We start from the raw sequence: 12,500 nt of genomic DNA, 5'->3' as shown, positions 1-12,500 counted from the left end.
CACACGCCCGATCCCCAATCGGCCTGATGGAGCCGGTGACGAAGTTTCGAGAGAGAGTGAATTACGGGCATGTCCGTCGTGTGTGTTTATGTTTGTGCTTTTGTTTTGAGTTTAATTAAATTATTATTTATATTGACAAGCCGGTTCTTGCCTCCACCTTGCCCATCTTAACCCCCTTACATTGGTGCCGAAACCCGGGAAGGAGGAGGGATGCCCGTCGCAGAGTCCTGGACACTGCCGTCCACCCGGGGAGCGCCGCTGCCATCTGCCGGGTGACGGAGTAGCCCGACCGCCCGGATGCGGGGAAAGGCCGCCGTCCACGGGGTGAGTGGGGACTGGATTCCCCGACCTCCTGGAGCGATGGAGCCGCTGCCAGGGGTGGAGGAGTGCCCTGCTGTCCCCCAGAAACGCGGAGGGGTCGAGGGATGACCGCCGTCTGCGAGGGGAAGAGGGAAGTGACTCCCCGATCGCCTGGAGCGGTAGGGCCGCTGCTAGGGGCGTTCTGTCCGCTGGGGGTTGGAGGTTTGACTCCGGTTCACCCAGAGAGGAGTGGCTGTTGTCCGCCAGAGAGTGTGGCGGAGTGTTCGAGGACCACGCGACGGTACATCAGAGAACCGGTGAGTGAGCTTTTTCTCTCTCTCCTCTCTCTCTCTCTCTTTCGCACCGTGTTGGCCTTTTCCTTCGCCTATTTTTTATTTGTATTTTTTTGTTTTCCCCTCCTGTCTCCTCCCAGGTCAAGGAATGTGGGGATGACCTGACGGTGCACAAAGCACGCCCCTCCCCAGGGAAAGAGGGGGACGGATGTAGGTCATGCTGGTGGCACCCCGGCCTGAGGTAACGCCGGGAGGAGTGTGGAGCGGAGGGGGGCTGGGCCGGGCTAGAATGTCGCACGCCCGGTCCCAATCAGTCTGACGGGGCGCACGAGGGATAAAGGCGGCCAGTGACGACGGTTCGAGAGAGAGCGAACTACGGGCATGTCCGTCATATGTGTGTTTATGTTTGTGCTTTTGTTTTGAGTTTAATTAAATTATAATTATATTGACAAGCCGGATCTCGCCTCCTCCTTGCCCATCTTAACCCCCTTACACACTGTCTGTCTGATTGTAAGGCCTGAAACTCTTCATTATTGATTACCTTCATCACCTTGATTATTTGAAACTGTCAGTCTTTCACAAATCTAGCTGTAACTATTCATCTTGTGATTTGTCTTTCTCTCCGCAACAATTTACATAAAACATGACCTCACAGACACACACATTGTTGATGTTGTGCTCTATGAATGTTGTTCAATGATGAAACAGATTGACAAACAGAAACTCCTGATGACAGCAGCGGCTTTAACACAGATTATCACAGATTATCACAGATTACTGTGTGTTTGTGTGTGTGTGTCTCACCTTGTGTGTGTGCAGCCGAACTTTCACTCCTCCATCTCAGAAACCGCATGATGCTGTAGCGCTCTCATACCCTACTGCACAAACAAACATTTCATGTATTTATTGCATTGTCTTCAACACCACAATACTTTTATTGTAAAGATCTTCTAAAATCCAAAATACAACCCTAAAATGATCAAACTCCACCTAGAGCTTTAAAGCTACATCCACCAAACTCTGCACAGACCTTCAGACTGTTCGGACTCGGGTTATTATGACTTTTGTAACTGATCGGAGTTATGGTTTTGCAGTAGCTTCCAATCAAATAGCACAACAAAATCCCATCCTATCTGTCTGTCTGTCTATCTGTCTGTCTTTCTGTTTGTCTGCCTGTCTGTCTTTCTATCTGTCTGTCTGTTTCTCTGCCTGTCTGTCTGTCTTTCTATCTGTCTGTCTGTCTATCTGTATGTCTGTCTTTCTATCTGTCTGTCTGTCTGCCTGTCTGTCTTTCTATCTTTCTGTCTGCTTATCTGTCTGTCTTTCTATCTGTCTGTCTGTCTGCCTGTCTATCTGTCTGTCTGCCTATCTGTCTGTCTGTCTGTCTGTCTGTCTGTCTGTCTGTCTGTGTGTCTGTCTGTCTGCCTGTAGGCAGTGAGTGTGTTGTGTATTACCTGTGGACACTTTTAACAGTCGGTCTGCTGTGTTCTCTCTGTAGCTCCTCTTTCTCATTCTTCATGAATATGTTTCCGGGTGTTTCGTGTTTGTCCTCTGGAGCTGCTGATCTTCAATGTCCTGTTTTTTAGAGCACCTGCAGGGAGAGAAAAGACCTTCATATTTACACATAACACACTTTCAGAAACTCTTAAATGTATACGATGAATATAATTATGCAATTTCTATCTCTATTTGATATAATAATTTTAAATACAAATTAAATGAAAAGGAAATTAACTTAATTATATGCTGTTTAGTCTTTTCATAAATATATTGTATATATATTTTCAGGGCTTTGTGTTATCTGGGATTTATTCTGGCTGAAGTGTGTAATTTCTGTACTACTAGTGGCACCAAATGGAACTGCAAAAATAAACATTGTTTTTAAACTGATTTCTGGTTAAACAAACAGATAGTCCCGCCCCCAACTCACACCATTGGTCGAGTCACTGTTGTTGTGTTGGGCTGGACAGGTTTCTCAAAACAAATAGAGGATACAGTGATTACAGTTTTCCAGAAAATTAACCTAAGAATGGTTTACTTATAATTGTCTTTGCATATTAAACTGGGAACGAAGAAAGTACTTTAAAAGTGCTTTAATATCTGGACTCTGTACTAAAAGATAAGAGGTCTGTTGTGTGAAGAACGCATAACCTCATGAGGCCTGTTGCACAAAGCTAGTGTCAGAGGAAGTTTCAGGTTGACTAAACCAGATAGAGCTAAACCAGTTTAGATCAGGTTCATTGATCTCAAGAAGCTTGCAACAAACTTTCTCTATCAACTCAGAGTTTGATCCTGAGTTCATGATTAACCCTGAAGCGCACGTATATGAATGAGTGATGTCTGCCACGAACAGCCAATGTAGAGAGTCCACGTTATTCACTTCTCACGAGACATTCAGCATGATTTATGTCTCCGCTAAAGATCAGGAGATCATTTTGAAAAGATTCGATTTTAAACATTTACACAGAAACAGCTACTGCCACAGAAGTTAAAAAGTTCTAAAAGCAGGGCTTGGTATCTCAGGGCTTGGGGCGTGTGGTGAGTTGTGTGTGGATCGCGGAGAGTAGCATGAGTCTCCACACGCTGTGAGTCTCCACGGTGTCATGGACAACGAGTCACGTGATAAGATGCGCGGATTGACGGTCTCAGAAGTGGAGGCAACTGAGACTCGTCCTCCGCCACCTGGATTGAGGTGAGTAACCGCACCACCACGAAGACCTACTAATTGGGAGAAAATTGGGAGAAAAAGCCTAATATAATTTAATGAACTGCAAACAATTTAATTTTGTTTTACAGTCTACAATCTAATTTTAACCAGTATATTTGTTCATGTGGAAAGAATCATCCCACAATAAATGCATCGTTAAAGTGTGAGAATCAACTTACGAGCACTTCTGCATCGATGTGCCATTACCTCAGATGAGTCATGGGTCAGATTAAAAAGTCTACTCCATTTACTGTGCTATAAGTTAATCAAAAGAATAATACTTGATCACATCTCCGACATCATGGACCATTAGAAATTCATCTTTTATAAAATATTGACATGAACTGAATGAGCTGTCAGGTTCAATCAAAGCCAGTTTGGTTTTGTTGAAACGAATAAGCCATTAAACTAATCACTTTCAAACAAAATACCATAATGCTTCCACAGTACCGCCCCTCCCTATACACATATAATGCAGTCTGCATAGGGCACCAACTCACTAGGGGGTCAACATCATACTCTAGGGGGTACCATCATACTCTAGGGAGCACCATCATACTCTAGGGGTCACCATCATACTCTAGGGGGACACCATCATACTCTAGGGGGTACCATCATACTCTAGGTGGACACCATCATACTCTAGGGGGTACCATCATACTCTAGGGGGAACCATCATACTCTAGGGCCTCACCATCATACTCTAGGGGGACACCATCATACTCTAGGGGGACACCATCATACTCTAGGGGTCACCATCATACTCTAGGGGGACACCATCATACTCTAGGGGACACCATCATACTCTAGGGGGACACATCATACTCTAGGGGGGAACCATCATACTCTAGGGGGACACCATCATACTCTAGGGGGGCACCATCATACTCTAGGGGTCACCATCATCCTCTAGGGGGGAACCATCATACTCTAGGGGGACACCATCATACTCTAGGGGGGAACCATCATACTCTAGGGCCTCATGATCATACTCTAGGGGGTACCATCATACTCTAGGGCCTCACGATCATACTCTAGGGGGACACCATCATACTCTAGGGGGACACCATCATACTCTAGGGGGTACCATCATACTCTAGGGGGTCACCATCATACTCTAGGGGGTACCATCATACTCTAGGGGGTCACCATCATACTCTAGGGCCTCACGATCATACTCTAGGGCAGTGATTCCCAACCCCCAGTCCCCGGACCGGTGCCGGGCCTTGAAATTTTCCCAGAATAATTTTTTTTTTTTTATAATAATAATTGTCTTTTTTAAATGCTTTTTAACATGTCATGTTATTTAATCCAAAACATAAACAATAAATAGTTTAAAATAAATAAATAGATTAAAATGTGTTTCTTTGAGCGCGTTGTGATTTCTTAGCAACTCGTCGTATCTTAACGGACTGCAAAAAAAGCGCGGTGCACCTGAAGTGACAGAGAAGTATGTGGAGAGATGAGCGGGCCTCAGCAAACTTCAATGGCTAATTTCATTGCGAACAGTTCCGGTAAAAGGAAAGGCGATGACCAACTCGAAAATAGCGAGAGAAAGAAAAAAAAAAAGTCAAGCTTTAATCGTAAATACGATACCTCATACATTAGGTATGGATTTACGACAACAGGCGATTCCGTAGCGCCAAATCCGTTGTGTGATATTTGTGGTGAAAAACTCTACAATGAAGCCGTCAAAACTTCAGCGGCACTTAACCACCAAACACCCAACTCTCAAAGACAAAACGGAGGAGTTTTTCGAAAGAAAGAAACGTGAGTTAGACGCTCAGCGGCAAGTTTTGATATCCTCAACATCAGTAAACGTAGCTGCAACAAAGGCATCATATCTGGTTGCTCACCGAATAGCTAAAGGTTTTTCTGCCATGACTGCCACTAAGACCAGACTTAGAAACAGACTGGATGTGAGGAATACCCTGCGTGTCTCATTGTCAACCATCAAGCCCCGGTATGATGTTCTTGTGGCTGCCAAGCAATCCCAGGGGTCTCACTGAGATGGATATCAGACTGTAAGCTGGTTTTCGTTTATATTTGTGAAGCAGACCTTTTTAAATTCCATTTTATTGTATCCTGGAATTTGTGTGCATTGTTTTGGATGCATGTTTTTTTATGAATGCCCAGGAAGAACAGCTTGTCTTGTGCACAGCTGCAAATAGTAATATCAATAAGAAGTTCATCCTCACATTAAAATAGTTTTGTTCTCATTGGTCTTGTCTGGTATTTTTTGTTAAAGCTTAATCTCTAATTTTATACTTTTAAAAATTATTGGCTGAAATCACTGTGTGTTTGCTATTGTATTCTGAAACTGTCTGACTGTTGAAACTGGCTCTTATTTTCATACAATTAGCCTTTGTTGTCACCTGTTGGTGAGTGAAAACACTAATTTGCTGTTGAAGTGATTGTCTTTAGTGGTTCTGGAGAGATTTGACAGGTGAAATGGACTGGTATTTTCATACAATTTGCCATTACTGCCACCTGCTAGTGAGTGAGTGCTGTGTGAGTTGCTTTTGAAGTAGACCTAATTGTATGGGAGAAAAGGGAAACATTTTGTGAACCGGTCTGAAAGTTTAAAAAGATTGGTATACAAGAAGCCTTTGTTGCCACCTAGTTCATTATATGCAAATAAATTATAGGCTGTTACTGTTTTACACAGTGATATGTTCCGAATCCAAACGATCCATCTCAAAATTGAGGCATTAAAATTGACAACTGGTCCTTGGAATTTCTTTTATGAATATGCTGGTCCCTGGCACAAAAAAGGTTGGGAAACCCTGCTCTAGGGCCTCACTGTCATAGAGAATAGGTTATTATATATGTTGATTGACAACCTATCCAGGGAATAGAATACCCGAGAGAGAGAGAGGGCGGGACTGGGGGGCTGAAAAAGACAAATACAGAGAGAGAGTGAGACTGTGTCGTGGGAGCTCTGTTAAATAAATAAGTTCTGAGCAACAAAGTCGTTGTAAGTGAGACTTATTTGACATGGTGTCAGAAGTTGTGGAGTAATAGAAATGGCGAAATTCGCTCCACCCACGAACTTTACCTTTGATAGACCTCAAGAATGGGCCGCATGGCGACAGCGCTTCATGAGGTACAGGATAGCCACGAAGCTCGCGGAGGAGGATGGCGAGGTGCAAGTGAGTACCCTTATATATGCCATGGGACCAGAGGCAGAAAACGTATTCAGCTCGTTCACGTTTGAGAGAGACGAGCAGAAAAAAGACTTTGACGCCGTGCTGAACAAGTTCAATGACTATTTCATCCCGAAAAAGAACATCATCCACGAGAGGGCGTGCTTTTACCAATGCATACAAAGGCCGGGGGAGAAGGCCGAGATGTTCATCCGTGCACTCTACGAATTAGCAGAGAGTTGTGACTTCGGTGCACAGAAAACAGAGAACATCCGAGATAAGCTTGTGGTTGGCATCAAAGATAAAGAGCTTTCAAGAAAGTTACAGCTGATAACAGACCTTACCTTAGACACGGCGGTGCTGATGGTGAGGCAGGCGGAGGACATCGCCCAGCAAGTGAGCCAACAGGAGGAAGGTGCGCCAAGCAGTGTTCAGGAGGTTACACGCAGACGACCTGAAAGGAAAGGAAGATGGGATGAAAAGAAACCAGCGAAAGGAAAAAATGATAGAATGACCGGTGGCGGCAGGTGCGGAAAGTGTGGAAAAACGAAACATTACAACAAGGAGAAATGTCCTGCAGCAGAAACTGAGTGTCGAAAATGTAAAAAGAAAGGACACTGGGAGCGTATGTGTTACTCAAGGAGAGTTAATGAGGTAATAAGAGGAACACACACACAGGCAAGTGATGACGATTCATATTACCTGGGTATGATAAGTAAAACTGGGGCTGACGACACAGAGATTTGGTTTGTGAAATTGAACGTGCATGGCTCGCGAGTAAATTTTAAAATTGATACTGGAGCTGACGTGACCGTTATGAATGAAGAGACTTTTAACTCGCTTGGAAGTAAACTGAAGTTGAGTCAGACACATGCGAGATATGACAGCCCGGTGGGAGGATAAATTGTTTGGGACAATTTGAAACCACCACGGAGTACAAGGATAAAAGTTCAAGTTCACAATTCACGTCATGGAAGGCGACACTGTGAACAATTTGCTAAGCAGAGAACAAGCAGTAGAGATGGGCTTAGTTAAAAGAATCAAGCAAGTCAGCGCAGTATTCGGTGAACAGGGAACAATGAGAACCGAGCCTGTTAAAATAAATCTAAAAGAAAATGTAGAGCCATACGCAGTCCACACCGCGAGAAGAGTGCCTTTACTATTGCTCCCCAAAGTTAAGGCCGAACTCCAACGAATGGAGGAGAACGGGGTCATTGAAAAGATAACACAACCCACAGACTGGTGCGCGCCGATGGTACCAGTAATGAAACCTAACGGGAAAGTGCGCATCTGCGTAGACTTGAAAAAACTGAACGAAAATGTAAAAAGGGAACGGTACATCCTACCCACGACTGATGAAGTTCTAGCCAAACTCGCCGGGTCCAAAATATTCTCTTCGTTGGATGCCGCAAGCAGCTTTTGGCAAATTCCCCTACATAGTGAGAGCAGTCTTCTCACTACATTCATAACGCCGTTTGCTAGATATTGTTTTAAGCGCTTACCCTTTGGCATCAGCATAGCGCCAGAAATATTTCAGCGCAAAATGAACGAACTCCTAGGAGGCTTGGAGGGAGTTGCGGTCTACATGGACGATCTAATCGTTCACGGCGAAACCCAAGAACAGCACGACGAGCATCTGAGGCGCGTTCTGGAGAGGATAGAGCGCGCAGGACTCAAGCTCAGCAAAGAAAAGTGTATATTCAGACAGAAGGAGCTTTATTTCCTGGGGCACGTCATAGACGAGAGAGGAGTCAGGCCCGACCCGGGGAAAGTACGGGCTATTTCAGAGCTGCAAGCCCCAAGAAATGTGAGTGAACTGAAACGTGTCCTGGGGATGATAAACTACATGGGACGCTATATACCAGACTTGGCAACAGTGGGGGGCCCGCTGTTTGATTTACTAAAAGGGACGGTAGCGTGGACATGGGACCAGTCTCAAGAAAGCGCGTTTCAAAAGCTCAAAGAGACTCTAATCACTGCACCTGTTCTCGCGTACTACGATTCAGGGAAGCCCACAGCGGTGTCAGCAGACGCGAGTAGCTACGGGCTGGGAGGGGTCCTACTACAGCTGCACGGAGACAGCTGGAAGCCGGTGGCATATTGTTCGAGGAGGTTAAATGAGGCAAAAACCAGGTACGCGCAAATTGAAAAAGAATGCTTGGCCGGGGTCTGGGCATGCGAGAGATTCGAGAAGTATCTCATAGGGCTGGACAGATTTCGCCTCATTACAGACCACAAACCCCTCATACCATTGATCAATAAAAAAGACTTGGACACGGTACCGATACGCTGTCAGAGACTTTTAATGAGGCTGATGCGATTCGCAGTGACCGCGAAATACGCACCTGGGAAGACATTAGTAGTAGCTGATACACTGTCGAGAAGTCCAATAGGCGATGATGCACCGAGCAGTAGGCCTACAGTGAACGAGATAGCCTGTTACGTAGACGCCGTCATAGCCGGCTTGCCCGTGTCACAGTCAAAGTTGAGCTTGATCGAAGTAGCGACTGGAAAAGACGAACAGTTACAACTAGTAAGTAAGTTCATAAAGCAGGGATGGCAGAGCACGTAAGAAACGTACCGGAAGGTATTAGAGACTTTTTTTCAGTGAAAGATGCGCTGTCAATAAGTGAAGGACTGATAATTCTGGGCAGACGCATTTGCATTCCAAGGGAACTGAGACAGGACATCCTTGAGCGTATCCACGAAGGCCATCTAGGGTTGACAAAATGCAGAGAACGTGCAAGTTCATCCGTATGGTGGCCTGGTATATCATCGGATATAAATAACAAAATTGATTTGTGTATGTTCTGTCGTGAAAACAGGAAAACACAAAGGAAAGAGCCACTGAAGTCAACCCCGCTACCTGACAGACCGTGGCAGCGCGTGGCTATAGACATTTGTGAGAACAAGGGCCAGATGTATCTGATTGTTTCGGATTTTTACTCACGCTTCATAGAGATTCTTCATCTGCCAAAGACAACAACTGCGCAGGTGATAAACAGACTGCAAGCTACGTTTGCGAGATTTGGAATACCGGAGCAGATCATGAGTGATAATGGTCCGCAATTTACTAGTGAGGCATGGACGTCATTTAAGGAAAAATATGACTTTGAACATGTCACATCGAGCCCGCACAACCCGCAGGCAAACGGACATGCCGAGCGCGCGGTCCAAGTAGCCAAACGCATCCTCAGACAGGATGACCCGCTCCTCGCTTTGATGTGTTACCGCGCAACACCACATTCATCTACAGGGGTAAGCCCTGCTGAATTGTTGATAGGCAGGAAAATTCGTACTACACTGCCTACGTTGAAGAAAAACCTGCAGCCAAAGTGGCCAAATAGACTGATGGTGAGAGAAAGGGACGCTTTGGCTAAAACACATCAAGCCTTCTACTTCAATCGGAGACATGGAGTGCGTGAATTACCCGAGTTGAAGCCAGGTGATCTGGTGCTGATGAAACAGGACAGGGAAAAGTCGTGGAAAGGTCCAGTGCAGATCAAAACGCAAGTGAGTGCACCGCGCTCATTCGTGGTGCAGGCACCGAAGGGGGAAGGAGAGATGAGGCGGAACCGCAGACATCTACAGAAAGTGCCAGCGGAATATCTAAATGCTGATAACAACTGCGAAACGACAGCGAAGAGCCCGCAGAAGCTTGAAAAACTGCACATCATCAGCGCGGATCAGCCAGAGTCGCAGACACCGAGTGAGACACAAGGAGTGACTGTGACCAGGTCCGGCAGAGTAATAAAACCAACTGTCAAACTAAATTTATAGTTAAAGTAAACTGGAAATCTATGCATGTTGTATGTGTAGTGTAGGTGAGTTATGCATCTTAAATGAGTGCGTGGTTAAATGTTTGACAAAAGAGAAACTGTCGAATGTTTAAAATGTTCATTATAGTTCAAATGAATATGGTCAAGTGCTAGTTAGAAAAGGAATTATGGTTACAACAATGTGTTTCTTTAGAAAAGTTAAAGGGGGAGGTGTCATAGAGAATAGGTTATTATATATGTTGATTGACAACCTATCCAGGGAATAGAATACCCGAGAGAGAGAGAGGGCGGGACTGGGGGGCTGAAAAAGACAAATACAGAGAGAGAGTGAGACTGTGTCGTGGGAGCTCTGTTAAATAAATAAGTTCTGAGCAACAAAGTCGTTGTAAGTGAGACTTATTTGACACTCACGATCATACTCTAGGGGGTACCATCATACTCTAGGGCCTCACGATCATACTCTAGGGGGACACCATCATACTTTAGGGGGTACCATCATACTCTAGGGCCTCACGATCATACTCTAGGGGGTACCATCATACTCTAGGGCCTCACGATCATACTCTAGGGGGACACTATCATACTTTAGTGGACACTATCATACTCTAGGGGGTCACCATCATACTCTAGGGGGGTCACCATCATACTCTAGGGCCTCACGATCATACTCTAGGGGGACACCATCATACTCTAGGGCCTCACGATCATACTCTAGGGGGTCACCATCATACTCTAGGGGGTCACCATCATACTCTAGGTCCTCACGATCATACTCTAGGGGGACACCATCATACTCTAGGGGGACACCATCATACTTTAGGGGGTACCATCATACTCCAGGGCCTCACGATCATATTCTAGGGGGACACCATCATACTTTAGTGGACACTATCATACTCTAGGGGGTCACCATCATACTCTAGGGGGACACCATCATACTCTAGGGCCTCACGATCATACTCTAGGGGGTCACCATCATACTCTAGGGGGTCACCATCATACTCTAGGGCCTCACGATCATACTCTAGGGGGACACCATCATACTCTAGGGGGACACCATCATACTTTAGGGGGTACCATCATACTCTAGGGCCTCACGATCATATTCTAGGGGGACACCATCATACTTTAGGGGACACTATCATACTCTAGGGGGTCACCATCATACTCTAGGGGGTCACCATCATACTCTAGGGCCTCACGATCATACTCTAGGGGGACACCATCATACTCTAGGGCCTCACGATCATACTCTAGGGGGTCACCATCATACTCTAGGGCCTCACGATCATACTCTAGGGGGTACCATCATACTCTAGGGCCTCACGATCATACTCTAGGGGGTCACCATCATACTCTAGGGCCTCACGATCATACTCTAGGGGGACACCATCATACTCTAGGGCCTCACGATCATACTCTAGGGGGACACCATCATACTCTAGGGGGACACCATCATACTTTAGGGGGTACCATCATACTCTAGGGGTCACCATCATACTCTAGGGCCTCACGATCATACTCTAGGGGGACACCATCATACTCTAGGGGGACACCATCATACTCTAGGGCCTCACGATCATACTCTAGGGGGACACCATCATACTTTAGGGGGTACCATCATACTCTAGGGGTCACCATCATACTCTAGGGGGTCACCATCATACTCTAGGGGGAACCATCATACTCTAGAGGGCACCATCATAATCTAGGGGGACACCATCATACTCTAGGGGGTACCATCATACTCTAGGGGTTACATCATACTCTAGGGGGAACCATCATACTCTAGGGGTAACCATCATACTCTATTGGTTACATCATACTCTAGGGGTCACCATCATCCTCTAGGGAGTCACCATCATCCTCTAGGTCACCAGAAACTTCACCTGTCCTTACTGTGAAACACAGTTGATCGTCTCACGCTCACTCTTTCTCATCGCATCTTTGCACCATGCACCATGTTACCAGGGTAATGCCATGGTACTGAATGATTTATCATGTTCATAATTCATGAAACTGTTATGATATTCCAAGGTACTTTAAGAAATACCATGGTTTTACTCTGACACATGTCATGAACATGGGGTTCTCACAAACTAAATAAATAAACAAGTGTATAATCATGGTGCTTTTTATGAGAAATATAACAGAATATGCTATTATGTACAGTTTTATTACAGTACACACACACACACACACTTATAATTATTACTCATTAAAACAAATTTTACCCGTTCGCCCCGTCCCTAATGTCTGTGCACACCACTGATTG

At 45.4% G+C, this 12,500-nt stretch overlaps 1 protein-coding gene across 1 annotated transcript in view; it reads right to left on the bottom strand.

Annotated features, from left to right (window-relative positions):
- Window positions 1-12,500, bottom strand: part of LOC127653509 (glutamate receptor ionotropic, NMDA 2B-like) — an 87,449-nt gene that overhangs the window by 63,976 nt on the left and 10,973 nt on the right. Inside the window, exons 3-4 of the mRNA XM_052140198.1 lie at window positions 2,048-2,184; window positions 1,398-1,471 (exon numbers count right to left, since the gene is read on the bottom strand). The gene's annotated coding sequence lies outside the window, so the exon portion shown is untranslated. The remainder of the gene's footprint in view (window positions 1-1,397; window positions 1,472-2,047; window positions 2,185-12,500) is intronic.

Source organism: Xyrauchen texanus, chromosome 2 (genome assembly GCF_025860055.1).
Source record: "Xyrauchen texanus isolate HMW12.3.18 chromosome 2, RBS_HiC_50CHRs, whole genome shotgun sequence".
In the NCBI taxonomy this organism is placed as follows: domain Eukaryota; kingdom Metazoa; phylum Chordata; class Actinopteri; order Cypriniformes; family Catostomidae; genus Xyrauchen; species Xyrauchen texanus.
The sequence above is the reverse complement of the archived record's forward strand: the minus strand, read 5'-3'. Positions and strand labels throughout refer to the sequence as shown.